The sequence below is a fragment of the Mercenaria mercenaria genome, chromosome 2 (genome assembly GCF_021730395.1).
Source record: "Mercenaria mercenaria strain notata chromosome 2, MADL_Memer_1, whole genome shotgun sequence".
NCBI lineage: Eukaryota > Metazoa > Mollusca > Bivalvia > Venerida > Veneridae > Mercenaria > Mercenaria mercenaria.
This window is the reverse complement of record NC_069362.1, coordinates 92555428-92567846: the sequence shown is the minus strand read 5'-3', so window position 1 is coordinate 92567846 and position 12419 is coordinate 92555428. Positions and strand designations below refer to the sequence as shown.

Here is a 12419-nt window from a genome sequence, read left to right as displayed (position 1 = left end):
AATATGCAGTAAAATGCATACGTTTCTAATGACAATGTGATGTCGTCCAAACAAGCATTATATGACCCTTGTACAGTAATCGAACGATAATTTGATATTTGTAAACAAACGCAGTCGATTGTATTATTTACCAGTTTAGGTAAATCACAAATAGACGATATGGATTAGTATCTCAAACTGAGACTCGATCAAAGAAGTACTGTATTAGCGCAATGAGTTAGGCCGCTATAGTTATGACATCCGAGGTCCGGAGTTCGATACTGGGTTGAAGTAAACTTTTTTTTAAACTTTTTTTCAGCCCAGATACATTACCATTTTTTCCATTGGCTTTGAAAATAATACTGTAATACAGCATACACAGGTTTTTCGTGAACATCTATTTATACCGATGGAATGTAAGTACAGTACCCCCACATTATACACTAACATACCATTCTATAGCTTGAAATGGCGAATATTGTAAAAGCTTCTGATGAGCGATTTCATTATTTGAGGATTCTAGGAAGATCATTCGACAAGTTCTAAAGGTTTAAACGGACACAGCTTACGATTCTGCAACAGATACAGCGGACGTGCTGGAAATGAAATGAATTGTTTTCAACCTTTCTTTTCAGGGGGTAAAAATTTGCTTTTACTCTGCTCTGTCAAAGGGGATAAAATAATATATGAGCAAAGCTCATGTGCTTATTGAAAATTTTGTGAGGTTTGGTTAATTTTGCTCAAAATCTTTTTTCTTTTTTTAATTATAAGAATTTTTTTTTAACAAATCAATGGAAAACACCCTGCTTTCACTGAAACAAGGGGAATAACAGTAAATGTGAGCAAAAGGTCATGAACTTATTGATAACTATATGATGTTTGGGGATTCTAGTTATAACAAGAGGACCATGATGGTCCTGAATCACTCACCTCTTCCCACATGACCCAGTTTTGAGTATGACGTCGTTTTTTCTATTATTTGACATAGTGACCTAGTTTTTGAGCTCATGTGACCCAGTTTTGAACTTGACCTAGATATTATCAAGATAAAAATTCTGACCAATTTTCAAGAAGATCCATTGAAAAATATGGTCTCTAGAGAGGTCACAAGGTTTTTCTATTATTTGACCTATTGACCTAGTTTTCGAAGGTAGGTGACCCTGTTTTGAATTTTACCTAGATATCATCAATGTGAACATTCTCACTAATATTCATGAAGATCTCATGAAAAGTATGGCCTCTAGAGAGGTCACAAGGATTTTTTATTATTTGATCTACTGACCTAGTTTTTTAAGGCACGTGACCCAGTTTCAAATCTGACCTAGATATCATCAAGGTGAACATTCTGACCAATTTTTATGGAGATCCATTCACAAGTATGGCCTCTAGAGAGGTCACAAGGTTTTTCTATTTTTAGACCTACTGACCTAGTTTTTGACCGCACATGACCCTGTTTCGAACTTGACCTAGCTATCATCAAGATGAACATTCAGATCAACTTTCATACAGATCCCATGAAAAATATGGCCTCTAGAGAGGTCACGAGGTTTTTCTATTATTTGACCTACTGACCTAGTTTTTGATGGCACGTGACCCACTTTCGAACTTGACCTAGATATCATCAAGGTGAACATTCTGACCAATTTTCATGAAGATCTCATGAAATATATGGCCTCTAGAGAGGTCACAAGGTTTTTCTATTTTTAGACCTACTGACCTAGTTTTTGATCGCACGTGACCCAGTTTCAAACTTGACCTAGATATCATCAAGATGAACATTCAGACCAACTTTCATACAGATCCCATGAAAAATGTGGCCTTTAAAGAGGTCTTAAGGTTTTTCTATTATTTGACCTACTGACCTAGTTTTTGATGGCACGTGACCCAGTTTCATTCTTGACCTAGATATCATCAAGATGAACATTCTGACCAATTTTCATGAAGATCTTGTGAAATATATGGCCTCTAGAGAGGTCACAAGGTTTTTCTATTTTTAGACCTACTGACCTAGTTTTTGAAGGCACGTGACCCAGTTTCGTTCTTGACCTAGATATCATCAAGATGAACATTCTGACCAATTTTCATGAAGATCTTTGAAATATATGGCCTCTAGAGAGGTCACAAGGTTTTTCTATTTTTAGACCTACTGACCTAGTTTTTGATGGCACATGACCCAGTTTCGAACTTGACCTAGATATCATCAAGGTGAACATTCTGACCAATTTTCATGAAGATCTTGTGAAATATATGGCCTCTAGAGAGGTCACAAGGTTTTTCTATTTTTAGACCTACTGACCTAGTTTTTGAAGGCACGTGACCCAGTTTCGACCTTGACCTAGATATCATCAAGATGAACATTCTGACCAACTTTCATAAAGATCCCATGAAAAATGTGACCTCTAGAGTGGTCACAAGCAAAAGTTTACGGACGCACGGATGGACGACGGACACTGCGCGATCACAAAAGCTCACCTTGTCACTTTGTGACAGGTGAGCTAAAAAGTTTAAAAGGCAAAACTATTTGACAGAAATAAACATGTCTAACTTGTTCCAATTTGTTTCCTTGACCTTTAGCCAGCTAAATTTCTAAGGTATGGTCCACCATTCAATTTGGGCAATACCATTTATTATTTAAAGAGGTGTTCACTGAAAATTTACTGATGAATAGCGAACAGTGCAGACCATGATCAGCCTGCACAAATGTACAGGCTGATCTTGGTCTACACTGGTCGGAAAGGCAAAACCACTTGCCGACATTAGGCTTAATGTTAATGAATTTTGTATTTTAATATCCACGTTTAAATATTTTTTCAAACAAACAGAACATCACAAGACACGCACTCCTAACACTAACCTGTCTTTTTTAATTCTGACAACCTGTACTGGTTGAGCAAATGTTATATCTATTATAGGTTCACCTCTGTGATCGTCCCATATAGTAACTGAAAATACAAAAAGGTAAGTTTGCAGTATCTCAATACTTCCGATCTTGACCACAGATTATCTTAGACATCTATTTTCAGCAATAACCTATCAAATTTATAAGTATTACTATCTCTCTCTCACTATTCTGAGGGCTTTCTCTCACGCTGTCTCTCTGGTCAGATCACTCTATGCTTGTACAATGATGAATTTGGCACTCTGAGTGGCTGCCTTTGTACATAGTAAAGTGCCTAGGAACATGTTTATCGTATAAAGGTGCTTTATAAATCTAAGGTATAATATAATAACTTACCAGCTTTTTCATCATATCTTGGATTTTTCCCACCTCCTACCAGAGCTATAATATTGGTTCTGAACAACATTTCGACACTTGCCACACTCCCCACCGCCTCTGTGTCTGTAAGGTAACAGATAATCTTAGTTTAAGTTACCTGCACTGTTGCTTCCCATGTTTAACTAACAACTTGAAAGCATTTTTGTCAAACTAATGCAAAGAAAGCTTAGTACTATTTATCTTTTAAACAAGAGACCTAGAAGTTTCACATAAACCTGATTTCAAGCCTTTTTGCTATTAGTGGTAGAACGATAAAAGCATGTTAAAATTGTGTTACACAGAATCAATAGAATGAAACAAGAGGGCCATGACGGCCCTGTATCGCTCACCTGACCTATTGACCTAAAGATCATCAAGATTAACATTCTGACCAAGTTTCATCAAGATATGTTCATAAATGTGGCCTCTTCAGTGTTAACTAGCTTTTCTTTTGATTTGACCCCATGACCTAGTTTCTGACCCAACATGACCCAGATTCGAACTGGACCTAAAGATCATCAAGTTTAATATTCTGACTAAGTTTCATGAAGATATAGTCATAAATGTGGCCTCTAGAGTGTTAACAAACTTTTCCTTTGATTTAGCCTAGTGACCTAGTTTTTGACCCCAGCTGACCCAGATTTAAACTTGACCTAAAGAGCATCAAGTTAAACATTCTGACCAAGTTTCATTAAGATATGGTCATAAATGTGGCCTCTACAGTGTTAACTAGCTTTTCCTTTGATTTGACCAGGTGACCTAGTTTTTAATCCTACATGACCCAGATTCAAACTGGACCTTAAGATCATCAATATTAACATTCTGACCAAGTTTCATGAAGATATAGTCATAAATGCGGCCTCTACAGTGTTAATAAGCTTTTCCTTTGATTTGACCTGGTGACCTAGTTTTTGATCCCAGATGACCCAATATCAAACTCGTCCAAGACTTTTTTAAGGATAACATTCTGACTAAGTTTCATTAAGATTGGGCCAAAATTGTGACCTCTAGAGTGTTAACAAGCTTTTCCTTTGATCTGACCTGTTGACCTAGTTTTTGACCCCAGGTGACCCAATATCAAATTCGTCCAAGATTTTATTAAGGGTAACATTCTGACTAAGTTTCATTAAGATTGGGCCAAAAATGTGACCTCTAGAGTGTTAACAAGCTTTTCCTTTGATTTGACCTGGTGACCTAGTTTTTGACCCCAGATGACCCAATATCAAACTCGTCCAAGACTTTATGGAGGGTAACATTCTGACCAAGTTTCATTAAGATTGGGTCAAAATTGTGACCTCTAGAGTGTTAACAAGCTTTTCCTTTGATTTGACCTGGTGACCTAGTTTTTGACCCCAGATGACCCAATATCGAACTCGTCCAAGATTTTATGGAGGGTAACATTCTGACCAAGTTTCATTAAGATTGGGCCAAAAATGTGACCTCTAGAGTGTTAACAGTCAAATTGTTGAAGACGGACGAACGGACGGACGACGGACGACGCCGGACGCCGGACACTGGACACAGGGTGATCACTAAAGCTCACCTTCGAGCACTTCGTGCTCAGGTGAGCTAACAAAATCTTGTAGAACACTTGCATGAAGTAACTGACAAGGAACAGAAAAAATTTGGCCACTGCCCACTGGAAATTTAACGTATTGACCTTAAATCAACAATCATGGGTAATTTACCAGTCTGAAATGACCTCTGTATCAAATGTGATCTTAGACCAAAGCATAATCTAGTTTTCTGGCAAAAAAGTTCTATTGTCAATGTGATATTGACCTTTGACCTACTGAACTCAAAATCAATAGGGGTCATTTGCTGGACATGACAAATTTCCCGATATCATAATCCTAGGCCCTAGCGTTCTCCAGTTATCATCTGGACACTGATTTGTCTACCGACCGACCAACATCCATCATCAGACATTAATTTTTACAATATACCCATCCTCCTTTTAAGGAGGGCAATTAATTTTCAAATTAGAAGATGCCCATATCTCCCTAGTCCCCCAGTGCATAGTCATAATAGGCAGGAAGTCAATTGAGGATAAGAGCGAAAGATAGTTGGCTGCAATAGAGATCATCTACTTGGCATATCCAATCACCCTATGAAGTTACAAAGTTCTGGGTCAAGTGGTTCTCAAGTAAAGCGTTTTCCATGTTCAGGCCCCTGTGACCTTGATCTTTGATCGAGTGAGTCCAAAATCAACAGGGGTCATCTGCTCTGCATGTCCAATCATCCTATGAAGTTTCAACATTCTGGATCAAGTGATTCTCAAGTTATTGATCCAGAAAGAGTTGTTCCATCTTCATGCCCCTGTGACCTTTCCCTTAAGTCAAGTGACCACAGAACCATTTTGGGTCATCGACTTTGTAATTCCTATAATCGTGATGGAAGGTTCTTGGTCAAATGATTCTAAAATTATTGGTTGGAAACTGTTTTCAAAGTTCTGGTTCCTGTGACCTTAACTTTTGATCAAGTGATTAAAAAATCAATAGGGGCCATCTACTCTACATGTCCAATCATCCTATGAAGTTTCAACATTCTGGGTCAAGTGGTCCTCAAGTTACTGATCAGAAACGGATTTCCATGTTCAGGCCCATGTGACACTGACAGGTGATTTTTTATGTATTTATTTTTTTCAAATGAGACCTCATCTTGGTAAAAGCAAGCTATGAATATATTATACATAAATTACATAGGTAAAAGACACTTCAGAATAGTTCTTAAACAAAAAGCAACCATAAAAGAATATTTACAATGAAATTAAATGTTTCATTCAATTTTAAAACAACCAAAACAACTACTACCGTCTCCAATATCAGCACTCATCATGATCTTCGGGTTGCATTTAGTCATTTTTTCAGCTGTAGATTAATATAATATGGCCCATAATCATGACAACATGCATGTTTAAGTGTTGTTATATTTTCTGGTCCTTTGGGATCATGGAGTCAATTCAACATATGTGTAATAGAGTTCTGCTTAAGCCGGTGCTAGGGGGCGTAAGAGGTGTTGAACATTTCATTACCTCTCATGAACAGACTCAATCAAACCGAATTCTTCTTGGTTGCATTCTATGCTTCCAAAGAATCTTTTTACGAATTTTATTGTTAAAAATGCAAATATTAAAAATTGAAAATTTTCAAACTTAGTTTGAATTGTCTCAAATGATTTCATTGCAGTCTTCCGAATCCCACTATTGTATAATTACCAGAGAAGAAATCGTACGCCAGAACGTGAATATTTGGGGACAAAAGCACTGCAAATCTACTGGCGATTAAAAGGCGATTTTGTTAAAAATAATGTTTCTTTCGAATTAATTATACCCTTTAATGCTATGTCAATCGCAAACACCAGCTGGAATGTAATATTAAATCAAACTGAAGTGTATATGTTCGTATTTTCTGGAAACAGGTACGAATTTTTCGCCCCCCTCCATTACGGATGCAGTTATTTCCCAAGTCGTGCAAATAAAAATTATTTACGTAAATATAATGAAGGGATCGTATCTTTCTCTATGAAAAATAAATAAGATAACACCTATTCCGGTGATTTCATGCAATATATCTTTCCATAAACCCATTTCTATGCTACGAAGTTCGACGGATACATAAGTGCAATTTTATCCGAAATACAACCCACGCCATGCTAGTTAGATGTTTTCTGATCATATGACCAAAACAAGCTTTTTGGTGTTGTTGTAATAATAAAATTTCGATTAACTTTTCTAGAAGGAACTGAGTTTAGATCGTTTACAAAAGACGCAACTTGGTTTAATACAGATTATAGATCTACACGGATGGTGCTGAAGTACTGTGCTATTTGTGCAGGTTATTTATAGTTTATTTTGGTCACATGATGAAGAATTGTTTAAATTTGGTCATGTGATCAAAGCAAGCATGCTCATTTTCATACGCGTTGTTTTTGTTATAAAATATAGATTATGACAAATATGTTCTTAAGCAATGCATTTTTTTATAAAGTTGAATCTCAGAAGCTTTCTGAAAGTTAAACAGAATTGAATTATGTAAAATTTATGGAAGACATGGAACTACTTGTTCTTCGGTTTCGGATAAGCTTTTTGACTGTAAATTTGTGGTATGGTAAATCTGTGATCACGCTTCGCTGCCCACAAAAAGGAAAATAGAAAAAAAATAAAAAGGTAATACATGTAATAAGAAAAGAGAAGGCAAACTAAGAATCAAACTGAAATAAAACAAAAATAAAGCAGGGCTACATAAAACATTTCCTCAGAAAAAAAACCTCTTGCGAGTTTCGATCTCGTGCTATTTTTCGCACTGCATTTGAAAACCGACAGCTTAGCAACCTGAGCTATTTCGCCATTCAATTAAATATTAATTTTTATTTGACAAGTATCATAAGAATGCCTATCTAAATTACCGTGATAACTGACCAACCTAAATTATCTGTCTTAGACTCGCCTGACATTTTCGCGCCATTTTTATTATCTTTCGCCGACTGTAGTTTTCTGCCTTTTTTGTTAAAAGTCTGGTGAAACAGAGCTCCAGATAAGCTGTGTATTTGCGTATTTACGCAATTAATATTGCAGAAAACCCAATTGAATTCATACAGTGTGCGTACTGAAACGCAAGTAAAATTCCTAATACCCAATTCGTAAAAAATCGCTTGCGTATCGCATTTTCCTTATAACTAGAACGGGTACGAGACTTTAACACTAGATTTGACTGACTGGTTATATGTTACCGCAGAACAGGTTGCAATTTATCGGAAAAATTACAGGACCATTCAGTCGGCTGATCTGTGTTATTTGGACGCTTTGTAAACAATTTCTTTACGCCGATAAAATGTAAAAGAGGTTGCAGAAAAAAACATTGTTGCAGCACAAACAAACAAATTAATGGGATATTTTGCTGTTCAACAATGAAAGTTATTTGTGTGAGATTGGTAAAATACCCAATTGGTTTTAGCAAATACCCAATTACTTTTGAAAAGGCTGGGTAATGATATCATTTTTACCCAATTCAAATTTCCAATACCCAATTCAGCCAAAAAGTGATGGGTAAATACCCAACTGCACCAAAAGCTTATCTGCAGCTCTGGTGAAATCTATCCCACTTGTTTATTCTTCATATAAGCTTTGCCTGTATTCCTTATTTGGTAATCAAGATCTTTCTCACAATGGCATAAAATTATATTTTTATCTTATCTGTTATGTTTCCAGCAACATAACATGGCACCAATATTTCTCAGACTCAAATTGTGAAACTAGAAAAAAAAAACTCCCAGCAGAAATACCTTGCACATGCTTCTTCACTCTTAATATACTCATTATAGTTGTTCATTATTTTGAGGTCATGTCTACCTTGTTCAGTAGCTCAAATTAATTTTCTAACTGACTGACTTCTTATGAACCTGATTCTGCAAAACATGAAGAAAGGATGGTAGTTCCAAGATGTGTTCAAACTGTAGGCATAAGAGTAGTCATGTATTCAGTCCAGATTTATAAGGAGCGGTACAAGATCATTAAAACCAATCAATATACCAGACATAAATAAAATGAGATGTGTCCTTTCCTGTCATCAGATGTAAAATCATTCCAAATCGATCATAATTCACAAATAAAAAACAAATTTACAGTAGTTGTTCAGGGAACCTTGATTAAGATAAAAATTCTGTATTTTTAATCCCCCGCCACAAGTGGTTGGGGGGTTATAGGAATGGTCCCTGTCCGTCCTTCTGTCCTTCCGTAACGTTTTGTGTCTGCTCTGTATCTCCTAAACCCCTTAAAGGATTTTCATGAAACTTGGGTCAAATGATCACCTTATCAAGACGATGTGCAGAACCCATGTGTCAGCCATGTTGGTTCAAGGTCAAGGTCACAACTCAAGGTCAAAGGTTTGAGCCTTCCATTTCGTGTCCCCTCTGTATCTCTTAAACCCCTTGAAGGATAATCATGCATCAAATGATCACCTCATCAAGACGATGTGCAGAACCCATGAGTCAGCCATGTCAGTTGAAGGTCACAACTCAAGGTCAAAGGTTTGAACCTACCATTTCGTGTCCGCTCTGTATCTCTTAAACTCTTGAAGGATAATTATGAAACTTGGATTAAATGATCACCTCATCAAGACGATGTGCAGAACTCATGAGTCAGCCATGTCGGCTACAGGTCAAGGTCACAACTCAAGGTCAAAGGTTTGAGCCTTCCATTTTGTGTCCGCTCTGTATCTCCTAAACCCCTTGAAGGATTTTCATCAAACTTGGGTCAAATGATCACCTCATCAAGACGATATGCAGAATTGATGAGTCAGCAATGCTGGCTCAAGGTCAAGGTCACAACTTTGAGTCAAAGGTTTGAGCCTTCCATTTTGTGTCCATTCTGTATCTGCTAAACCCCTTGAAGGATTTACATTAAACTTGGATCAAATGATCACTCATCAAGAACTCATGAGTCAGTCATGTCAACTCAAGGTCAAGGTCACAACTCAAGGTCAAAGGTTTGAGCTCTGTATCTCCTAAAACCCCATTTAGGATTTTCATGAAACTTGGGTCAAATGATCACCTCATCTAGACGATGTGCAGAATTCATGGGTCAGCCATGTCAGCTCAAGGTCAAGGTCACAGCTCAAAGTCAAAGGTTTATCGTTTCACTATCCATACCAGTGGCGGGGGATTTAGCTGTCTTTCACAGACTGCCTTGTTTAAAAGAATATCAGATAAGTAATGCCTTGGATCAAGAAAAAATATGAATATTCCAACAACTGGAATAGGGTCTTTGTCTGTGACCTTGGTAGTACAAACCTAACTGTTGTGCGGATGCTTAACATTTGTGTATGGATATAATGTTGAACATGCTTAACATTTGTATGTGAATGCAATGTTAAACATGCTTAACATCTGTGTATGGGATACAATGTTAAACATGCCTCACATCTGTGTATGGTTATAATGTTAAACATGCTTAACATTTGTGTGTGGATACAGTGTTAAACATGCTAAACATTTGTGTGTGAATACAGTGTTAAACATGCTTAACATTTGTGTGTGAATACATTGTTAAACATGCTTAACATTTGTGTGTGAATACAATGTTAAACATGCTTAACATTTGTGTGTAAATACAGAGTTAAACATGCTTAACATGTTTGTGTAAATACAGTGTTAAACATGCTTAACATTTGTATGTGAATGCAATGTTAAACATGCTTAACATTTGTGTATGGGATACAATGCTAAACATGCTTAACATTTCTGTATGGATACAATGTTAAACATGCTTAATATGTGTGTGTGGATACAATGTTAAACATGCTTAACATTTGTGTGTAAATACAGTGTCTAAACATATTTAACATTTGTGTGTAAATGCAATGTTAAACGTGCTTAACATTTGTGTGTAAATACAATGCTAATCATGCTTAACATTTGTCTGTGAATACAATGTTAAACATGCTTAACATTTGTGTGTAAATACAATGTTAATCATGCTTAACAATGGTTTGTGAATACAGTGTTAAACGTGCTTAACATGTGTGTGTAAATAGTGTTTAAACATATTTAACATTTGTGTGTGAATACAATTTTAAACATGCTTAACATTTGTGTGTAAATACAATGCTAATCATGCTTAACATTTGTCTGTGAATACAATGTTAAACATGCTTAACATTTGTGTGTAAATAAAATGTTAATCATGCTTAACATTTGTCTGTCAATACAGTGTTAACCATGCTTAACATTTGTGTGTAAATACAATGTTAATCATGCTTAACATTTGTCTGTGAATACAGTGTTAAACATGCTTAACATTTGTGTGCAATTACAATGTAAATCATGCTCAACATTTGTCTGTGAATACAGTGTTAAACATGCTTAACATATGTGTGTAAATACAGTGTTAAACATGCTCAACATTTGTGTGTGAATACAATGTTAAACATGCTTAACATTTGTGTGTGAATACAATGTTTAACATGCTTAACATGTGTGTGTAAATACAATGTTAATCATGCTTAACATTTGTCTGTAAATACAATGTTAAACATGCTTAACATTTGTGTGTAAATACAGAGTTAAACATGCTTAACATTTGCGTATGAATACAATGTTAAACATGCTTAATATCTGTGTAATGTTTAATTGTCATCTCCAGAACCAGTTAGGTGCAAAGTTTTTAAGGAAGGATGAATTCACAGACAGTATGATTCAGGGCATAAAACTTGAAAAGTTTTATTTAGCGCTTATTTCCAATGTTGGGGTTTAGTGCTTTTGCAATATAAAATGTATTTTAAAACTCTTTCTTAAAAAGACGGTAACATGTTTGACTGCAATAAATCATCACCACCAATTATTGTTTGGAATCAGTGAAAAATTTCTGCATGGATAGATCAGTATAACACATGCATGATCAATGATTAATTATGACGAAAATCAGTTTCATAAGGTCTGGCCAAATTATGATGAAATACTTTTTGATTTTAGGCAATAATATATTCCATCAAATTTGAATATTTTGAACACAGTGCATAGTCAGTTTGTTACAATTCTCTCTCACAAAGACATAATTTTACAGGCACATTTTAAACAGTTACAAAGGGCAATTTTACTAGAATTAGCTTATTTTGGGGGTATTTTAGAATGCAGAATCTGTCAATCTTGAAAAACTTCTTCAACAATCATGGTCACAGATCATTTATTCCTGATTATTGGCTGCCATGATGAACAGCCCATCAGTACCAATTATTTTGAAGCATTTGTTCTCATTCATTAGTACAAACTAACATTTCTAATTGACTGATTACCTGTGGAAATCTCCAGCTATTTCTGATATCTGCAGTAACACACATTTTCATCCTTGTTCTGTAAAAACAGGAAAACTACGTAGATAAAATAAATTACAGATAAACTCAGTACTTTCACATAATTTACATGAAACTGTAAAACATGACAAAAATGTTTAATGCTATCGAGGATTTAATAATATAAAGTTTTCATGTCTGTTTAGAGAAATATAGGGTTCTGCAGCCTAGATAATGCCCAACTTTAGGGGCAGCATATTTCTCAATGTATAGCTAATACTCATTTACTTTGTTCTCTTCTGACCAAGTAACAAGAGGACCATGATGGTCCTGAATCGCTCACCTCTTCCCACATGACCCAGTTTTGAGTATGACGTCGTTTTTTCTATTATTTGACA

At 35.8% G+C, this 12419-nt stretch overlaps 1 protein-coding gene across 1 annotated transcript in view; it reads right to left on the bottom strand.

Annotated features, from left to right (window-relative positions):
• The window catches only part of LOC123564584 (G protein-activated inward rectifier potassium channel 3-like), a 159702-nt gene extending 147662 nt beyond the window's left edge, over window positions 1–12040 (bottom strand). The window contains exons 1-3 of the mRNA XM_053537216.1: window positions 12025–12040; window positions 3215–3319; window positions 2834–2921 (exon numbers count right to left, since the gene is read on the bottom strand). The gene's annotated coding sequence lies outside the window, so the exon portion shown is untranslated. The remainder of the gene's footprint in view (window positions 1–2833; window positions 2922–3214; window positions 3320–12024) is intronic.
• Window positions 12041–12419: the final 379 nt, after the last annotated feature.